The 19,990-nt window shown below is 40.9% G+C and overlaps 1 protein-coding gene, 1 long non-coding RNA gene and 1 other non-coding gene across 16 annotated transcripts in view; 1 reads left to right on the forward strand and 2 right to left on the reverse strand.

Annotated features, from left to right (window-relative positions):
• Positions 1 to 11,748, reverse strand: part of LOC134378191 (ral guanine nucleotide dissociation stimulator-like) — a 40,990-nt gene extending 29,242 nt beyond the window's left edge. For all 13 annotated transcript variants that reach the window (XM_063097162.1, XM_063097160.1, XM_063097161.1 and 10 more), the window contains exon 1: positions 11,221 to 11,748. The gene's annotated coding sequence lies outside the window, so the exon portion shown is untranslated. The remainder of the gene's footprint in view (positions 1 to 11,220) is intronic.
• A 180-nt stretch (positions 11,749 to 11,928) lies between these two features.
• On the forward strand, positions 11,929 to 19,608 carry LOC134378791 (uncharacterized). Of its 2 annotated transcripts, none has more exons than XR_010023697.1 (4): positions 11,929 to 12,131; positions 12,245 to 12,387; positions 17,393 to 17,544; positions 19,368 to 19,608. It is a non-coding gene; the product is annotated as an uncharacterized LOC134378791 (long non-coding RNA). The 2 variants fall into 2 exon arrangements; XR_010023698.1 differs by having other exon boundaries at positions 11,929 to 12,097.
• On the reverse strand, positions 17,390 to 17,552 carry LOC134379407 (U1 spliceosomal RNA). Its single transcript, XR_010023798.1, has one exon. It is a non-coding gene; the product is annotated as a U1 spliceosomal RNA (small nuclear RNA).
• Positions 19,609 to 19,990: the final 382 nt, after the last annotated feature.

The raw sequence follows: 19,990 nt of genomic DNA on the forward strand, positions 1-19,990 counted from the left end.
GGACTTGTACCCAGAATACATAAAGAATTGTTACAACTTGATACCAAAAAGAAAAGTTTTTTTTTTTTTTAAGATGGTGATAGAGTTTGGATGTCCCACCAAGACTCACGTGGAAATCTGTTCCCTAATGTGGCAGTGTTGGGAGCTTTTTGAGCCAAGGGGGCGGATCCCTCATGAATGGATTAATGCTCTCCACAGGTGGGGGGATTAATGAGTGAGATCTTGCTCTGTTAGTTCCTGCAAGAGCTGGTTGTCTGAAAGACACTGGCACATCCCCTCCTCTCTTCTCCTCTTTCTCCTCTCCCCTCCCCTCTCCCCTCTCCCTCTTGTTGGCCATGTGATCTGCTTGTACCCACTGCCACTGCCCGCCCCTTTCCACCAGGAGTAGAAGCAGCCTGAGGCCTGTGCCAGAAGCAGCTGTCCCAGAATTGTAAGCCAAATAAACCTCTGTTCTTTATAAATTACCCAGTCTCAGGTATTTCTGTTACAGCAATACAAATGGACTAATACAGATGGGCAAAAATATTTGAATAGATACTTTACCACAGAAGACAGAAAGAATGGCAAATGACACACGAAAAGATGCTGAAAAGCATTAGTTATTAAGGAAATGCAAATCAAAACCATCAAAAAGAGGTCACTACCCATCCTGTGGAATGCCTAAAATTAAGCATGGACAACACCAAATGTTAGTGATTAATGTGAAGTAACTGGAACTCTTGCACATGGCTGTCTGGCAGTTTCTTGTAAAATTACCCAAAAGAAATGAAAGCATATGTCCACACCAAGATTTGTAACTGAATGTTAATAGCAGTGTTAATAGGTAAGATCTGGAAACAACCCTAATGTCTATCAATAAGTAAATGTATAAACAAATGATATTTTCATACAAGAAAATGCTCTCCAAAAAGAATGAATTACTTATTTACACAACACAGATGGACTTCAAAAGCATTCTGCGAGGTGAAAGAAGTCAAACACAAAAAGCATACTGTATGATTCCATTTACCTCAAATTCTAGAAAGGTATAATTATGGCTGGAAAGCAGTTCAGATGCTACCAGGGGCTTAAGGAGTGACTACAAAGGGACATGAGGGAACTTTCTGGACAGATAAAAAAGTTCTGTATTCTGATTGTGGTGGTAGTCACACTACTGTGTATATTTGCCAAAACTCAAATTGTGTACATAAAATTTTACTGTATGTCATTTATATTTCGATAAAACAGAATAACATCAGAAATCAGAATCAATTATTTCTCAAACGCTGAGGCACTTGTTAAAATAATTAATTGGGAGGCCATTAGGTTGAGACCACTCCAACGCCTTGGGTTTCTGCGCAAGAAATCGAAACCCATCTCACTGTATTAAAACAAAGCTAAACCCATCCAAAACCATCAACTAACCTCTCACTAAGTACTTTCCGTTTTAACCAACCAAATATTTTCTCTGTCTTGCTCCAGTGAACATGTCATAGAAGTTTATTCTTCACATCCCCTTGGTGGAGGCCCAACCACTTGGGATCTGGCTCTGCCCAACTCATGAATCACTGTTTGCACAAATAAATTCTTTAAAACATTAATGTGTGTGAGTTTATCTTTTAACACACTTTTGCAGATGGTATGAAAACCAATGAGCTACATGATCTGTGAAATTTGTCCACACTTTTCCACGATCAACACATTTTATCTTATTCCACCATTATCTTTGAAATGTACACGATCCCAAGGAAAACCATATTAAACTAAGGATAGCTTAAATTCTTAAAACCAGATTTAATTGTTGAAAATCTACTTTTCAAATATGAGTTAATTCATATTTATTTATCTGTACCACAATGTGAGATAGGCAGAAACATAGCTGGTCCTTAGTATTCCTTGATCCATGATTTGTGAATTTGCTGACTCAGTAGAATTAGAAGTTGAGTGTATTCCTCAAGTCTCACAGCTAGTAACTGGCAGTGCCAGCTCTGTGAGTTGACCACACAGTCACAGACTGGCCTGAGTCCAACTCCATTCACTAACTCCTTGACTTGCTGGGAACAGCAGGAACCAGGGACTCGGTACTAGAGCAGGCCTGCAAATTACAGTCTTCCCAGAGTCTGTCAAGCCAGGTTGAACTAGGGAGCATAACCAAGCCAACCTCTGGAGATAGGTCTGATGCCAGATAAATAACTACTCCCCTCTCCTCATGTAGGCCCACACTCTGATATCCTCCTAGCACCTACGTTGACTGGGTTCTGATTCTGTCTAAAGACTTCAAATCTCATATGTTCTTTAGAAACAGCAGCAGGAGGCCGGCCCGTGGCTCACTTGGTAGAGTGCGGTGCTGATAGAAACAGCAGCAGGCATAACAGACAGAAGTGGCATCACTGTTGCTGAGTCACCCAACGATCAGAAGGCCACCACCACTCCCAGCCTCTACTACATTGTTGGGGTGAGCAGGACTGAAGCCACGTTGGGACCTAAAACAGTAAGGGCTGCAGGCAAATTTGAAAAGGACACAGTTTTTTTCTTGGCATGCATTTCTGTTGAGTCCCTCTTTTCCTATGGTTATTTGATATTTTAAACCTTAGTTATGGGACAAGATGACATTATTTGCATAAATGTAAAGATGTTTTCCAGCAAGCCTGAAACTATAACTTTCAAACCCTGAGAAACCAAGGAACACATCAATAAAGCCATGCTGATCCCACCCCTCCAGCAGGACCAAGAGATAACATCAATAGGAACAGAAACCAGACAGAAGTCTTGGCTAGACCTTGTACCTGGCTCCTTACAGAGCCCTGTGGCTCATGTCACTCTCCCTCCTGCTTTTCATTTCCCACATTCCATTTCCTCAGCCTCCTCTTTAAAAACCCTCAGTAAATCTCAGTCTTTGAGACAGCTTTAGTCTGGCCGTTCTCCTTCAGGTTTACTGGAGAGACGGGTCAGCCTAACATCTCTCCTCGGGTCACTGGTATTCCTGAATAAAAGCTGACTTCCGTTTTCACCATTTGACTTTTGAGTGGCTTGCTTTTGAAAGGGGGCAGGCAGTCTGACCTGTGTCCTGTAACACTGTTGCCACCTTAATTCAAACTTTTATCAGTACTTAATGCTAACCTCCTAACTGGTTTCTTTCCTTCTAGCCTCCCACTCTCCACACATTGTAGCTAGAGAAGCCCATAAAATTTTTAAGTTCCTTCTATAAACGCTTAGATCCCCATTGCCTATAAGAAAATGTAAACTCTGCAAGCGATCCTTATAAAGTGCCACAATCTAGATGCCTCTTGTTCCCATCTATAACCTCATCCTAGCCAATTATTCAAGGGCTAAAAATGCATTCATTCGAATACTCAAACACCTACTATGTTCCAAATACTATCCTTATGAAACCAGGGAACAGACCCCCAATTTCTCCCTAGCTGTTCCCCTGAACCCCCTCAGAGCAGACTTTGGCTTAGGGAAAGGGGGAAATAGTTGCTTGACCAGGCAGGATGGGCTGGATTCCCAGGAGTAGCAATACGAGTAGAGATGATCAAACATAAACTTCCTTAGGCTAAGACTTGATCTGGAGGCTAGGATGTTTGCTCCTTAAGCTAAGACTTGATTTGAAGGTCAGAATGTTTGTTCCCTAAATGAATTCCTTATGGCTTAGGATAACATCTGTAATGCCAATCACAAGTTATTTCTGCAGACTGCCTGCAACTACAAGCCTGCTTTGAAGCACACACACCCTGGACCCTAAGGCACCAGGGAAAATATCAGATGCCAGGAATAGTTGTGTTGCCTTCGCGCTGAACCAATCAGCTTCCTACACAACTTCTGGGACCCCCCCCCCCGCTCATGATTCTGTCTTATAAATCTTGTCGTTCTAAGCTATCTGGGAGTCTGAGATCTTAAAGCTCCTTTAGATGGGTTCCTTTGAATGGTGATCCAAATAAACGCTAATCTTTAACACTGCAAACTTTGGTGTGAGACTTCTTTATCTTTTGGGCAGTGGATGAGGAAGCCCTCTCGGTTTCTAACACTTATTACACCACATCTGTCCAATGATAATGAAGTAGTAGTATAGGAAAAATTAAAGGAGAGTCAGGGTAAAGAGGCTATGTGTGTTCCTGGAAACATGGTATCTTCCAGAGAGGTTAGGGAGGCCTCACTGACAACTGAAATGAAAAAGTTGCCATTTACTGAGATGAGGAAGGCTGCAAGAAGAACAAGATCTGGAATGTGGTTTTACATATGCTAAGTTTAAAATGCTTACTATACTTAATGTTCAAAAGTTTTTATAACCTAATCTCCAGCCTCCTTGCCCTCCCTGGACATCAGGGGGTGGGGCTGAAACTTCCCACCCTCTCATCATATGCTTGGTCTTTCTGATGACTAGCCCCCATCCTAAAATTTTCTAAAGGCTCCACCCTGAGTCACCTCATTAGCATAAACTCAGGTGTGGTCCAAAGGGGCCTGAATAACGAAAGACACTTCTACCACTCAAGAAATTCAAAGGGTTTGGGGGGTCAAGGGTTTTGTGCCAGAAACCAGGGACAAATACCAAATGTATTTTTTATTATATGCCACAAAGATGAATGTTCTTGGAGCCTTAGACAAAAGAAAAGTTTGTTTCTGTTTGAAAGGATGGGAGATAACCCGGACTGAGCATACAAAGCCAAATGGGTGAATTTCATGTAAAAGCACAATGTATCAACATTAATAGACCCTTCCAGACTCTTACAATTTGTTGTTGAATGACTAAGCTGTTATCCCCTGTAAACCACTGAACTTGTGGTTTAGTGATAGAACCAGATTTTAGTTACTGCTGTATCTCAGAACCATGCTTACAAGAAATGCTCAAATATTTGGGAGATGAATTGGGTGTATGACAAGTGTCTCAATGAATGAGAATGAACGAGGAAGGTAAAATAATCCCAAAGGTTTTGTGCATTAACTGAAAAGAAGAAGAGTGAGTTTTAGGGGAAGGTTCTGAGCTCCATGAGACAACCAGAAAAAGGAGTAGAAGCCTAGCTTTTTACCAGTTACCTGTTGTACAAGTTTCTTCCCTATTGGAGTATAAGGTCCTAAAGGGCAGAGATTATGCTTATTAATTTTTGGATACTCATGACCATCACGCACAGCAAATAAATATAAGATTCAATAAAACATACTTATTGAATTAGTATAAGGATTATCCATCTTGAGGCAATCCTGGTCTATACCACACTTAAGACTTGCATGTAATGGGAATTTAATAATTCATTCTGAGGAATCTTTCCTCATTCATTCTTCAAACACATGAGGGCCTACTATGTGCCAGGCACTAGTCTAGGATCTAGGGATAGAGAAGTGAACAAGCCAGATGAGGTCACTGATTTCACAGAGCTTATACTCAAAAAAATTGGGGGAAACAGACTCATGAATTAGCTCATTGCAGATAGTGCTAAATACTCTGAAAACTAAGGGCAAATGAGATAAAGAGTGACTGGATGGACTACCGTGAGTGGTCAGGAAAGGTCTCTCTGAGATGACATTTGATATGAAATCTGAATGAGGAACTAGCCATATGAAGAGCCAGAGGAAGACCGAGGACAAGGGCCCTGCAAAAGGTACAAGGTTGGCCTGTTCCTGGAATGTTGTAGTGGGGAGAGTGCAGACATGAGGTCGAAGAAATAGGTGGGGGCTACATCAGGCAGATCTTTAGGCCACACTAAGAAATCTGGATTGTATTGAAATCAGCTGCTGACCATCCCAGATAATTAGCTAAGCTAAATAATTGCCCGAAGTTCCTTCTAAGATAACAAAATGCCTCCCAAGTTTCCTGTAATAAGATGACTGTTAATCACTATGGCCTCAGTTGTTTTGCAGAAACGTCAGAGCCCTTGAAGTGAGACAGATCTGAACAGAGGAACCAGAATACCAGACACAATTAAAAAGTGAGGGGTCCGTCACCATTTATTGCAAGACAAGCAGAAAAAAAGGAGCAAGACTGGAATGTGCTTATCTGCCACTAATCAGCTCCTGCCAACTTGCAGTTTTTGTAACTTTACCTATACTTCGCTATACTTCCAGCTTCCTATAAAAATAAGTCACACTTCTCGGTCGAGGAGACAGATTTGAGCACAGTCTCTTGTTTCCTTGCTTGGTTGGTCAAGCAATTAAAGCTTTTTCTTTCCACAAAAGTGGGTGCCGTAGTGTTTGGCCTTCTGTGCACATCAGGCAGCAAGCCCATTGCTCGGTAACAGGATTTCAAGGGAAACGGGAAGCCCCTGGAAGTGAGGTTTTAAGCAAGCGAGGACATTTTTAAAGATTACTCTGAGGACAAGTGGTAAGTGGTCTAGCAAAGCAAAGGAAATAAAAATCTGGATGCCAGGAGAGAAGGGTACCAATTGGAGCCAAAATGCAATGATAAACCATGGAAAAGATCAGGACTATGGGTGAAAAGAGGGTAAAGAAGGAAAGAAAGAAGGATTGTTTGAAAGTCCACTTATGATGACAGCCAAATTGACAATACAAGGGGTCTTCAAAAAGTTCGCGGAAAGATTCGTATTATCTTTCAATTCCATTTTTCCACGAACTTTTGGAAGTATTCTCGTATCCCACTGGGAAATGAGAGAATTCCTCTCTGGAGAAATGGAATAATACATACAGAGAATAGGTTTTCAGATACTAACTGGGGATACTGCTAGAGAAGAGGTCAAGTCACTACCCAAACAGCCTCCAGCAAGCCCAGAGCTGAAACAGAATTTATCATTTTTTACCACCTCACCCTTAAATATGAATGGAGAACAAGATCACTAGACATTTACAGAAAACCTTCTATCAAGAAAAGAGTCCAAAGTAAACAAGTAGAAATTTTAAAAAATGGAACAAACAAAGACAATGCAGAGAGAAGAAAAACACTTTATTAAAAAAAAAAAACCAAACCTATAACTAAGGGTTCAATCTCTCTACTGGCCAGCTGCCAAAAACAAAAAAACTGTAACTAATATGTTTAGGGAGATAAGATATTGCATACATGTAACAAGAACAGGTGCTACAGAAGAGAAATAATCAAAGAACAAGAAAGCTGTGAAATTAAAAACTGGATAGCTAAAATAAAAATTCAATAGAAGAAACAGAAGACAACAGCCAGAAGAACGTGGGAAGACAAGTGAGACAGAAAACAGGAGATAAAAAGACACAATTAAAGAATCAGCCCAGCAGTTCCAACATCCAACTAACATCAGTTTTGGAAACAAAAAAAAAAAAAAATGGGAGAGAGAAAATTATCAAAGATCTAGTAAAAAAAATTCTCCCCAAAATGAAGAAAATATCTGAATTGAAAGGGCCCAGAGATGGGCCGAGCCCGTGGCGCACTCGGGAGAGTGCGGCACTGGGAATGCGGCGACACTCCCGCTGCGGGTTCGGATCCTGTATAGGAATGGCCCGGTGCACTCACCGGCTGAGTGCCGGTCACGAAAGAGACAAAAAAAAAAAAAAAAAAAGAAAGGGCCCAGAGAAATGAAAGACACATACCAAGGTATATCATTACAATATTTCAGAAAGAAATGATAAAAAGCCTACCCAAAAAGCTTCTATAAAGGGAAATGAAGTCATCTATCAGGACAAGGAAACAGAAGGCATTAAGTTTTTCAACATCAGACCTGGAAGCTAGAAATCCATGAAGTAATAATTTTAAAATTCTGGATGAAAATTATTTGCAACCCGAATCTATTCAAATTACCAATCAAGTATAAGGCTAGAAAATAAAATAAAAAGACATTTTCAGCCACGCATTTGCTCAAATTATTTTACATGCATTCTTTCTCAGAAAGCTCCTAGAAGATGCGCCCCAATAGAATAAGTGTGTAAACCAAGACAATGACATGAGAGCCAGAAAACAGGGGACAGAACAGGGTAGCAGAGAAAGTATAGACTTCTATACAACAATGACAGCCGTTGAGAAGGAAGGTGGGGGATTGGGTGGGGGAAGGAGGGGAAGACCAATTCCTTTGAACATATGGGAAATATCACTGATGGGTGTGTGTAAGAGTTCATGGAACATTTGTGGGAGAACAAATAACAATGTGTGCATATAAAAAAAGTAATACCAGGTAAATTTAAAATGCAATTAGTAACTTCAAGGAAAATAGAGAACCATATAAGAAAGGAGGTATGATCATATTACTCTATTTGACCAGCAGGGAATATTTACACAGTCAAAATATAAATCCTTACTCTTAAGTTAGACAAAAACTGTGTATATTAATGGCAAGCAGGGAAAGAAATGGGGAATCTACCATGGTTAATAAATAATGTCTAAAACTGCAAACTCAAGAAATAGCAATGAAAATGTTATTTAGAAATATAGAAGTAAATAACTAGTAGGATAGTGAAACTGAGGATTAAAAGGAACTACTTTTTTTTAGAAGTACTATTGACTTTTGAAACTATATTTTTTCTGTTAAAAACTTTTTATAAATAGTGGGGGAGGGGAGAAAGGGAGAGGGGGGAAGGAACGGGTAAAGGGTCACGAAAATCAACTACAATGTATATTGAGAAGTAAAAATAAAAAAAAGATTACAGAAAGGGGGAAAAAAACTTTCGATAAAATATTTTCTCAATAAAACAGTCTGGCTAGTATGTGAAAAGTGGATTATAAAGAAAAGATGGATTGGAAAAAAGACAAGTTAGGAAACAAAGGCAAACCAAAAATGATGATTGTGGTGGTGGTGATAGTCATGGAGAAGAGAACACATTCCAGATTTTTTTAAAGAGATCAAACTGAGAAGACTTGCATACTTGATCTGCTTAAAGCAAAGGACAAAATCAAGGATGATATCTAATTCCTTGGCTTGAACCACTGAATGGAAGCAGATAACATTTCAGCTGGGAAAGACTGGGGGGTGGGGGTGGGAGAGCGGGGTTGGAACCAGTGGCAGAAATCAAGAGCTGAGTGTTCGGTGTATTAAATTTGAGATGCTTATTAGATCTCCAAGTGGGGATATCAATAAAAAAAGTCTGATCCATGAGCCTAGGGCTCAGGAAAGAAGTGAGAGTTGGAGATATAAATTTTAGAATCATCAGCTATAATTGGTGTTTAAATCTCTAGGATTGGATGGATACCATAGGGAGAGGACAGGCAGAAGATAAAGAAAACAAAAATATATCTGTATTATATTATAGAAATATAATAGAAGAATAGGAAATAGCATGCATCTCATACAGAAGTACTAGCTCATAAACTTTATTTCTGAGACAGATGATAGGTAGGTGTACATATAAACAGACACATGTAATTTATTCATTTATGAATTTACTGTGAATAATGTACTTCCTATTGTAGGTTGTGGTCAAAAAGAAATCAAATTCTAGAGAAGAAGAAGCCAGGAAAAGCTAAACAATTAGCTACCATGCTAGGAAGAACACCATGGAAGGACAGTGTACAAAAGTCAAAAGAAATGCTTCTCGAAGAGAATGCTTAACTATACAGGATGAGTACGACAGGTTAAGTTCAGTTAGGACTGATAAGCACTCACCAGCTTGGTAATACGGAGGCCATTTGTTACTGACCTTGACAAGGGCAGCTTCAAGTGAATGATGGGGGTAGGCAACAATTGAGAATAAATGAGAGGTAAGAAAGCAGAGACAACCAGTAGGGACAGGAGAAGGAAAACCTCCCTAGGAATCTGAATTCACTATGTGAAAAAGCTTGTCCAAGTTTTAAAACAAACTAAACTTTGAATTCCTTGGGGCAGACCCCCATCATAAATTCTGTGTTCCTGGTGCCCAGTAGGAACTCGACATTCAGTTTGCTGAACTGAATGAAATCAGAAAACAGGAGACCTAAGCCTAAAAGGCAGAGGCTCTTAATCTGAACTCCACCTTGTGGTTTAAGGAAGGGGAGTCCATGAAATCTCTGAAATAGAAAAGAACAATTGTTTTAAGGGCACATGACTAAACTATCCAGCAACTCCCTACCTTTCAGCCAGTGCTGATGACATAGTGCTTGTTATGGACTGAATTGTGTCCCTCCCCTAAAATTCACAGGTTGAAGTCCTAACCCCCAATGTGACTATATTTGAAGATAAGGCCTTTAAAGAGATAATTAACGTTAAATGAGGTCATAAGGGCAAGGGCCTTAATCCAGTATGACTAGTGTTCTAAGAGGACATTAGGACACAGACACAGAGGAAAGACCACATGAAGACACAGAGAGAACACCTCGATCTAGAAGTGAAGGAGAGAGGCACAGAATGTTAGAACATTTAACTGTGGTGTCACAGTGAAGCAAAACCAAACATTAAATATACATATGAGTATATAAGTACAAGTACATATAAACGCAGATGCACAAGCACACCCTATATCTTCTGCAGGCACAGCTCTAATACCAAGCTTTAATTAGTACATTAACTGTGTAATGAATAAGCCCTGTAGTATTTATTATGAATTCTGACCAATTATTGCATCATCGTGAACCCATACCTCAGTCTTGTAAATATGAATAAACTCACTGACATCTGCTTTAAATACTTTTTACATTTTCACAGTTGCTCAGCCACGTTGCTGACAGATCTGTGGTTATCGGTTACTGTGTATAAAGAATCAAAAAGATCTAAAACTGCCTTAAGTTTAATGTCCTCTCATTCCAAGACGGAAAATACCCACCGTACACAAAACAGCACCATTATTGCGAACTAAGAGCTAGGTTACCTGGCCCTGGAAGTTAAGATAGCCGGTGTCTGTAGTTCTGCCTGATCTCAGCAGCTCTGCTTGGAATTTAGTTTAAGCCTGAACTCGAAAAAAACAATTTCACGTGTGCTGAAAACCCAACTGTGCCCTAATCCCTGATTAAATGAAGGTAGTGAAACCTCTCATTATCATTAGGGTCAGAACCTGTGAAAAAGAAAAAACGGGAGTAACCCATCACTTCACCTTCGAATACAGGCCAGGGTTCAAATCTGGACAGACTGGCACGAATGGCAAGAGGAGACGCTGCCGGCGAAGCAACGTCTGGTTTAGCCCCGAGTCAAGATGCCCAGGCCTGGATCCTGTCCTATGCCTGTCCAGGGTGCCCGCGGGCCTGCCATCGGTCAGGGGCACATCTCCTCTGAGCTCAGTCCCGCGAGGTAAGGGGACAACAGACGATGACAAGAGCCCTGTCCATCCATCCCTCTTCCTTTTTTTGAAGCGAACAAAAACAAGCAAGTGAGCAACCCGAGTCGCGCGGGCGTGTGGAGGTGCCCCACGGCGGATGCCCTGACTCACCGCACACCATCAGCAGCAGGACGATCAGCAGCGTGGCCACGAACACGAGCACGGTCAGCCCGACGTTCTGCCACATCTTGGGGGGCGGAGGGCGCGGGCGGGCGGCGCGTCCCGGGCTTCAGCGGCCGGGCGGGCGCCCCTCGGCAGCGCCCCCAGGGGGCGGGGCGGGCACGGCGGCGCTGACCGACCGCCCACCCGACCCTCCTTCTGTCCGGGGCGGCCGGAGCGCGGGAGGCAGGCGGGCCGCGGGGCGCCCCTACCCCCTCATCGCTCCGGGGAGCCGGGGCCCCGGCGCCCGGAGGCCTCGGTGGCGGCCCGATGCGCTTCCATGGCGGGCGTCGCACGCCAATGGCGAGGACAGAGGGTGATCACAGGGACAAGCAGCGGCCAAACGGTCCTCGTTGCTGCCCTCCCGAGGGTCCCTCGACCCCTAGGGACGCCAGATGTCAGAGTCTCCAGGCGCCGGCAGCAACTGCTCGGCCCCCTGCCCCTGCGGCAACTCATCACCCAGCGCGCCCTCCGCTCGCCTCCTCCGCGGCGCGGGGGCGGCTGGGAGATGGAGTGCGGCGCCCGGTAGGGGCGGGAGGGCGTCGCCCCGCAGGGACTACAACTCCCAGAATGCACCGCCTGCCTAGGGTCTGGGGCTCCGCCTCTCCGCCCTCTCGCCCCTTTGGTCTCTCTCCAGCCTCCGCCTCCGCCTCCGCCTCGGGACCGCGGGCTGGTGTTCTCAGAACCGGTGGAGTCGGCTTCCCCTCTTGTGCTGGGCCGAGGCGCCAGTGAGACTTCAGCCATTGCCACCCCCCCACGCAAAGTCGTTTTTAGAGCCGCGACCGACGCAGAGGGAGGAGAGGGGAGGTGGCTGCCTGAAAAACTGGTTGTACGTGAACCCAGCCCTGTCGCCGGGGGCAGAGGTGGGATACTTGGACTTTTGAGGAAGTACTCACGTCCCTGCCAAGGAAAGTGGTCAGGGGCACGGAATATCATTTTTTCTTTGCAATAGATGTTACATTCTATGTTTTCATAGGTGATTTTGGGAAATAGCCCGCGGGTGGCTTAAGGACGTCCGCTGTGCCCTTAATTCACAGTAAATTTGATTCAGCTGCTTTCTTGAGGCCACGCGACAGATAATCCACAGCTGAAGATTTTGCTGCACTACCTTGAACACAGGTCTGTGAAACAAGACACTTCAATAATCTCAAATACTTTCTGAAATTATGTGGGGTTTTGGTGTGGTGGTTTTTTGTGCAGCTGGCCGGTACAGGGATCCAAACCCGTGACCTTGCTGTTACCAAGTGCCTGAAATTGAAACTGCCTAGTTCTGCCAGACTGTTCATTTGTTAAACAGGTGCCCCCGGAAGAGTTGAGGATAAATGTCTCTCCGTTAGAAGGAATCAGTCTTCACGGTTTTTTGTGATTCTTTTGCTCCCTGCCGCACCTTTCCTGCTTTTCTACAAATTCCTCTTCTCTGTCTCCTGTCTCCAAAACTAAATCTAAGCCGCAGTCCCTTGACTTAAGTGTATTCCAGTTATATCTAGCTGCCCTACTGTGAGTTGTCAACTGTCGGAATCCTGCCGATGTAGCCAATTGTACTGTCGGGTTGGGGCTCACAGATCCTTCAAAGCCATTGTACAGACTGGGTCACCAGACCCCTCACATGCAGGTCCACGCTAGGTAGTTGGAGAAGATCCTGGGAGCTGTTAGACGACTCAAGCTCAATCCTCAGCTTCCTCAGCAGCAGCGGCTGTGGCCTCCTGGAGGATCCCAGGGACCCTGGCAGCAACAGCTTGCAGCAACAATAGCAGCAGCAGTAGCGGTGTAGGGAAAATATAGGTAAATGGTCAGGGTCCCTCAGATGTCCAGTATCTTGCTGAGCATTTGATGTAAATATGCATGCGTGCCCAGGTCTTCCTTGGTTATTGTCTAATGTAATTGTGCATGTGCACCCAAGTGTCCTGGGTTATGGACTTAAGTATAACGGATGAGTGGCTCTGATCCATGGTGCCCCCTGCCCCAGGGATACCCCCCAGGGGAGCCACGGGGAGGCCGCTACTGCTGCTGGAAGCTGTTGCTGCCAATGTCCCCTGGATGCCCCAAAAGGCCACAGCTGCTGCTGCTTCTGTTGCTACTGCTGCTGCTACAGCTGAGGACTAAGCTTGTGTAGTCTGCCAACAGTTCCTGATCTCTCTCAATTACCAGTTGTGTATTGGCTATCTTGCCTGGGGACAGTTTCAGAAGCTTCCATTTCGACTGCCCCACTATGACAGCACTGACCTCATAGACCAAGGAGCCAATGTGTGGGTTATGCCACCTGCAGAGTATATTTATTCCAATTATACATGGAAATGGGGAAATGACCCCTGAGTGAGTGTACAGATTCAGTGGGCCCACTATGCACCAGACTTAAGCCAGGACCCCATTAGTTACTGGACTCCTATAAGCCCCTGCTCTAACAAGGAGTCCCTGATGCTCCAGATCTCTGGGTATCAAAGTTAAGTCAGAGTCTGTATGCAATAGTATGGGGTCTTTCCCTATCTCCAGTGTACAGTCAGCCAAGCAAATGGCCATATGACCCTTTGGGGAAGGATGGGGTGAATCATCACAGTACATACTTGTTGTGGTGTTGCAGGGTACTACTTCTTGGGGAACTGGCCATCTCTTCAGTCAGTAGACTTTGGATCGATCTGAAAATTGGCTCAGGCCCAGGAACCAAACAAAGGATTATAGCTTTTTATTGGGGCAATTGTGGTCAGCCTCCTGCTGCTCCATTTCTGCCCTTTTCTGGTTGTAGATGTGAGGCGTTACCCTTGCTGGCCCCTTGTCTATTTTGCCCCCAGGGATGCCATGCTTTATTATTCATCTCTCCTACTCCTTGAAGGTCAAACCCCGTTTTAGTCCATTTCTGTTGCTCATAACTGAATACACCTGAGTAATATATAAATAAATGAAATTAGAGGCTGGGAAGTCCACAGTCCAGGGAACACATCTGGTGAGGGCCTTCATCCTGGTGGGGTGGTATTCTACGGCAGCTCGGGGTATTGCATGGTGAGAATTGGCTGAGCAAGAGAAAGCTAAACTTCCCACCTGCCCTCCTTGAAGCCACCAGAACCACTCCCATTACCGCATGAATGGATCAATCCATTCACCAGGGCACGGTCCTCACAATCTAATCGTCTCTTAAAATCCCCACCTTTCAGATACCTAAATTGGATTTCCCACCCTCCTAATACTGTTACAATGGGGGCCAAGCTTCTAAGACATGAACTTCTGGGGGACACATTTAACCCATATCACCCCCTTCGATGTCTCTTTGACCTTCCCAGTTGTTACAGTAGTTGTGGACTCTCTGCTTCTGGTGGTTAAGTACTGCCACCTGGTCTCTATTATTTGGGAGCCTTACCATCTTCACGAATATTGATGACCTAGCTCTGTGACAACAAAAACTGAACTAAATGAGGCTACCAGAGACACTGCCTTTATGTCGTGGTTAATGGGCCTTCCTGTGGAACATACTCCTCTAGTGGGTGTTCTGGCACATTTTGTCCCTTTATTCCTTTCTCTGCCATTTGCTGGGGAAAACTCAGGTATTTTTACTCAATCATGGGCTGGAAGTAGTTGGTAGGAACTGTGGTTTCAGCATGAAGGTGGTGGTGCTTCCCAAGGGGCAGCAGCTGGACCAGAAGTTGATTCCCTGACCACATGATGTGATATCGTGACTGCCACATAGGTAAAAGCATGATATACATGATTTATTTTTGAAGAAATTCCCTTGTGGGAACAACGTTGGGCAAAATCAGTAAAATTTTGACTTTCTAGGTACATTCTATGTACTTTCATTTTAATAAAAGTTAGAAAAACTAACATTTATTGAGCATTTATTACATGCAGTGCACTCTATTAAGCACATGGTGTTATGTTACCTCATTATGTAATCATTATCAGTCTCACTTTACAGATGAGCAAACAAAGTAGCACATAACTAAGGAGCTGCTCAGATTTACAAAGTAAGTGGAAGAGATAGGATTGGAACCAGGTCCAACCAATTCCACAGCCTTTGTGTTTTACATCAGTGTTTTTTAGTTTTTGACATAGAGATTTTTGTACATATTATATTAGATATGTTATTTATATGTATTAGGTATTTATAACTAAATATTTTATTTTTTGATGCTATTGTAATACACTGGCTTTTTAATTCCATTTTCCAATTGTTCATTGCTAGTGTATTAGAAATACAATTAATTTTTCTATATTGACCTTGTATCCTGGGATGTTGAAAAACTAAATTAAAATTTTTACAAGGTTTTTTATAGATTCTATGGAATTTTCTATGTAGACAATGCCATTTGCAAGTAAAAACAGGTTTTTTTCCTCCTAATCGGTGCCATTTTCTTTCTTTTTCTTGTCTTGTTAGACTAGCTAAGAGTTTAGTGTGATCCATTTTAAAACAAATCTTGGAAGAAAGCTTTCAATATTTAACCATTATGTGTGATACTTTTAGGTTTGTTGTAGATGCACTATACTTAATTGTAGAAATCTTTTTTCTATTCTTAGATTGCTGAGCACTTTCATCATTTTAAAGTCATGAATGGATGTTGGATTTTGCAAAATACTTTTTCTTTATCTATTGAGATAATCATATATTCTTTTTCCTCTTTACTCTGCTAATATATTGAATTACATTGACTGATTTTCTAATGTTTAACCAACCTTATATTTCTAGGATAAACCTCACATATTGAAGGAGTTGATTTAAATTTTTTTTTTAGCATTTTGGAGTTATGTCCATGAGGTATTTTTTTTTTTTTCTAATAGAGTGGCTGTCTGATTTTGTTAACAGGGTAATGATAGCCTTATAAAGGGCAGAGAAGTATGCCCACCTTTTCTGTTTCCTGGAAGAGTTTGCGTAGAATTTGTATCATTTCTTCCTTAATTGGGTAGAATTTATCTGTGAAGGAATTTGAATCTGGAGTTTTCTTCATGGAAAGGACTGTACTACAAATTCAATTACTGAATAGATATAGGACTTGGCTAACTAATTCTTCTTGAAGAAATCTTGGTAGTTTGAGTCTTCGAAGAAATTTCTCTATTCCATCTAAGTTATCAAATGTATTTGCATAAAGTTCATAATATCCCTTTATTATCCTTTTAGTGTCTGTGAGATCTGTAATCATGTCCATTTTTTATTTTTGATATTGGCAGTTTGTGTTTTCTCTTTTTTTTTTCCCATCCTAATCAGTCTGGCTAGAGGTTTATTCACTTTTTTGTTGTTCTTCTCAAAAAACCAGCTTTGGTTTCATTGATTTTTCTCTATTTTTCTATTTTTTATTTTATTGATCTCTGCTCCTATGTTTAATATTTCCTTTCTTTTACTTACTATGGGTATAATTTAAAGTGTAAATTGAGGTAATTGAAATAAGAGCTTTGTTCTTTTCTAATATAGTTGTCTAATGCTATAAATTTCCTTCTAAGCAATGTTTTAGCTGTATCTCACAAATGTAGATATACTGTTTTTCATATTAATTAAATTTAAGCTGTTTTCTAATTTCTATTTTGACATTTTCTTTGACTCACTTATTTAAAACAACATTGTTTAATTTCCAAATCTTTGGGGATTTTTCCAGGTATGTTATTGATTTATAGTTCAATTCTGTTGTGATCGGGGAAGATACTTTATATAATTAATTCTATTTAAATGTGTTGGGGTTTGTTTTATGGCTGAGAGTATGGCCTTTCTTGGTGAACATTCCAGGTACACTTGAAAATAATGCATATTCTATTGTTATTGGTTTGAATGTTCTGTAAATGTTGATTTGGTCCAAATAATTAATAATGTTGTTCATGTCTCCTTTATCTTTACTGATTTTCTGTCTACTTGTTTTATTGATTACTGCGAGAGGAGTCTAGAAGTATTTAACAGTAATTGTTAATTCATCTACTTCTTTTAGCTCTATCAGGTTTTGCTTCGAGTATTTTTAAGCTCTGTTAGCTGCATACACACTCATGCTTTCTATGTCTCTTTAGATCTTCTTATGAATTTACCCCTTTATAATCATACAATGACCTCCTTTATCAGTTTTAACACATTTTTGCGTTCAAATTTATAGAGGGTTTATTTTGTAGACAGTGTACAGTCAGACATTGGTTTTAAATTTTTTTTATTATTTTATCTCAGGGGAGATCATGAACATAGTCCCCAACTAGCGTAAATTCCACAGTCGAGTTTCCCACATGTGGGGAGTTCAGAGGGATCAGTACATCTGAAGTACAATGGAAAGCCTGGCCCTGGGAGAACCACCTTCATGATCAGGATATCTTCCCTGCCATGTAAGTATTTGTCTTGCTTTTTAAAATACCGATCTGATTTAATGATGTATTTAATGTAACTATTGATGTGGTTGGATTTAAGTCTACCATCTTGCTAATTGTTTTATATTTATTCCGTCTGGTCTTTGTTTCTTTTGCCACCTCTTTTTTCCTGTTTTTGCATTAATGGAGTGCTTTTATGATTCCATTTTATCGCTACTGTTGTTTATTTTTTATAACTCTTTTATAACTTCTTAATGATTGCCATAGGCTTGTTAATATATACCTTTAATTATTCAAAGTCTACCTTCAAACTATTTCACATGTAGTTTAAGAATCTCACAACTCACAACTATATACTCTCAAGTCCTCCTATCCATCCTTTGTGCTATTATTTTCATAAATTTTAATTTTAAATATGCTCTAATATACACTAGATGACTACTGCTTTGGTTTCAGTCATTTAATTATCATTTAGAGCAGTTATCAATTTAAAAATGTCTTTTACGGCCGAGCCCGTGGCGCACTCGGGAGAGTGCAGCGCTGGGAGCGCGGCGACGCTCCCGCCGCGGGTTCCGATCCTATATAGGAATGGCTGGTGCACTCACTGGCTGAGTACCGGTCACAAAACAGCCAAAAAATAAAAATAAAAAATGTCTTTTACATTTACTTTCCTTCTTAGTATTTCTGTAATCTTATAATTTTTTTATTTTAACATTTATTTGTATTTGTGGGGTATAATGTGTTGTTTCAATACATGCATAGAATGTACATTAATTCACTCTGAAGATAGCATAGCTCTATACCCATAAATCTCCTCCCGTAAAGTACTTATTTAACTTTTCCTTTAGCATGGGTCTGCTGATAAGTAATTCTTTCACCTTTTGTTTGTTCAAAACAATATTTATTTAACTTCCTTTTAGAAAGACATAGAACTCCGGATTGATAGGTTTTTTTTTTTCTTTCAGTGATTCTAAGACATAACTCTATTTTCTTCTGGGTTGCATAAATTCTAAGGAGAAATCGGTAATTCTTATTCAGGCTACCCTCAAGATTTTCTCTTTATCTCTGGTTCCAGAAGTTTGAACATTGTTTGTCTGCGTAGATTTTTTTTTCTCACATTTATCCTGCTGGGGGTTTCCTGCACTTCTTAGATATGTATTTTGAAGTCTTTCATTATTTTTGTTAGCTCTTCACTTTCTCTGTTTATTTGGCTTGTACAGCATCTAACTTCTCTTCCTCTCATGCTTTGTCTGAGGTATGGCAGGGCCTAGCATTTTTTAAATCTCAGGCTTTTCGGTTGTGCTACAACCTTAGTTCTCTGAGGGGTTCCAAAAGAGTTACAAATTTACACTTTATCTGGAGCTTCCTTGTTCTAGTGGAAGTTATGTTTTCTTTCAGGTTTTCTGGAAATTAAATGAACAATTAGGGTAAGTTCCACTGTCTATTAAAAGCCATGAGTTTATACTGATGTTTTCCATTGCAATCGAACACCACAGGTGCATTGCCATTTTTCCCATTTCTATATGCGACTCCCTTCTCAGTCATGGGAAACCTGACTCTCATTCTCTCATACAGAAGGATGTCTCAGAACTGCCAACCCGTACTCCTGTGAACAGCAAACCTACTAACTAGAGTTAAATACCTCTTCATCCTTTTTTAGGTAAAATTTACGTACACTGAAATGCCTAAATCATAAGTATTCTATTTAATGATCTCTAATAATTTCCACACTTGTAATAACACACTCAAATTTAACTTCTTCTTTGAAGAATTCCCTGCCTAACCTCCATATGCAACTTTGACATCCCTTTATTAAACTTACTGTAATTATTTCTCTGCAGATTATGTTCACTGGACTATGAATTCATTACAGAAAGGCACTAAATTACCAGCTAAGGGAGTTACAATGAGAACTGTCAAGACATGAAAAGAAAAAGAAAAAGATGGCAGCAGTTGGAATGCTAATAAATCATTATGTTCCTATAACTCTTTAAAGATGCGTAGAACTCGGGAGGGAGGTTTTGGTGATGGGGAGCAATAATCAGCCACAATGTATATCGACAAAATAAAAATTTTAAAAAAAATAATAATAAATAAATAAAAGATGCATAAAACTCTTTTAATCATTTATCAAGTAGCTTTTGAAACTGGTGGGTAGTAAGTGACACAAATTACTTTCACTATATTTATATATTAAGACCTTCAGTTTTAGCAAGATATTTAAAAGTAAATACAGGTTACCTGTCCAAAACTTAATGGAGAACATTTTTGTTACAGGTTGGTAGTCTGACATCTGGGACTTATTATTTTCAGTTATCTAAAAGCAGTGGGTAATCAAATCTGTTGACAGACAGATATTTCTTCTATACCATTATCTTGGCAAAGGAAAGAGCTACATGTATTGAAATTTGATTATGCAGTTGCTTTGGAGTCATGTCTGAAGTTGCTCTGTTTTTCTTTAAAT

The sequence above is a fragment of the Cynocephalus volans genome, chromosome 5 (assembly GCF_027409185.1).
Source record: "Cynocephalus volans isolate mCynVol1 chromosome 5, mCynVol1.pri, whole genome shotgun sequence".
Taxonomy (NCBI): domain Eukaryota; kingdom Metazoa; phylum Chordata; class Mammalia; order Dermoptera; family Cynocephalidae; genus Cynocephalus; species Cynocephalus volans.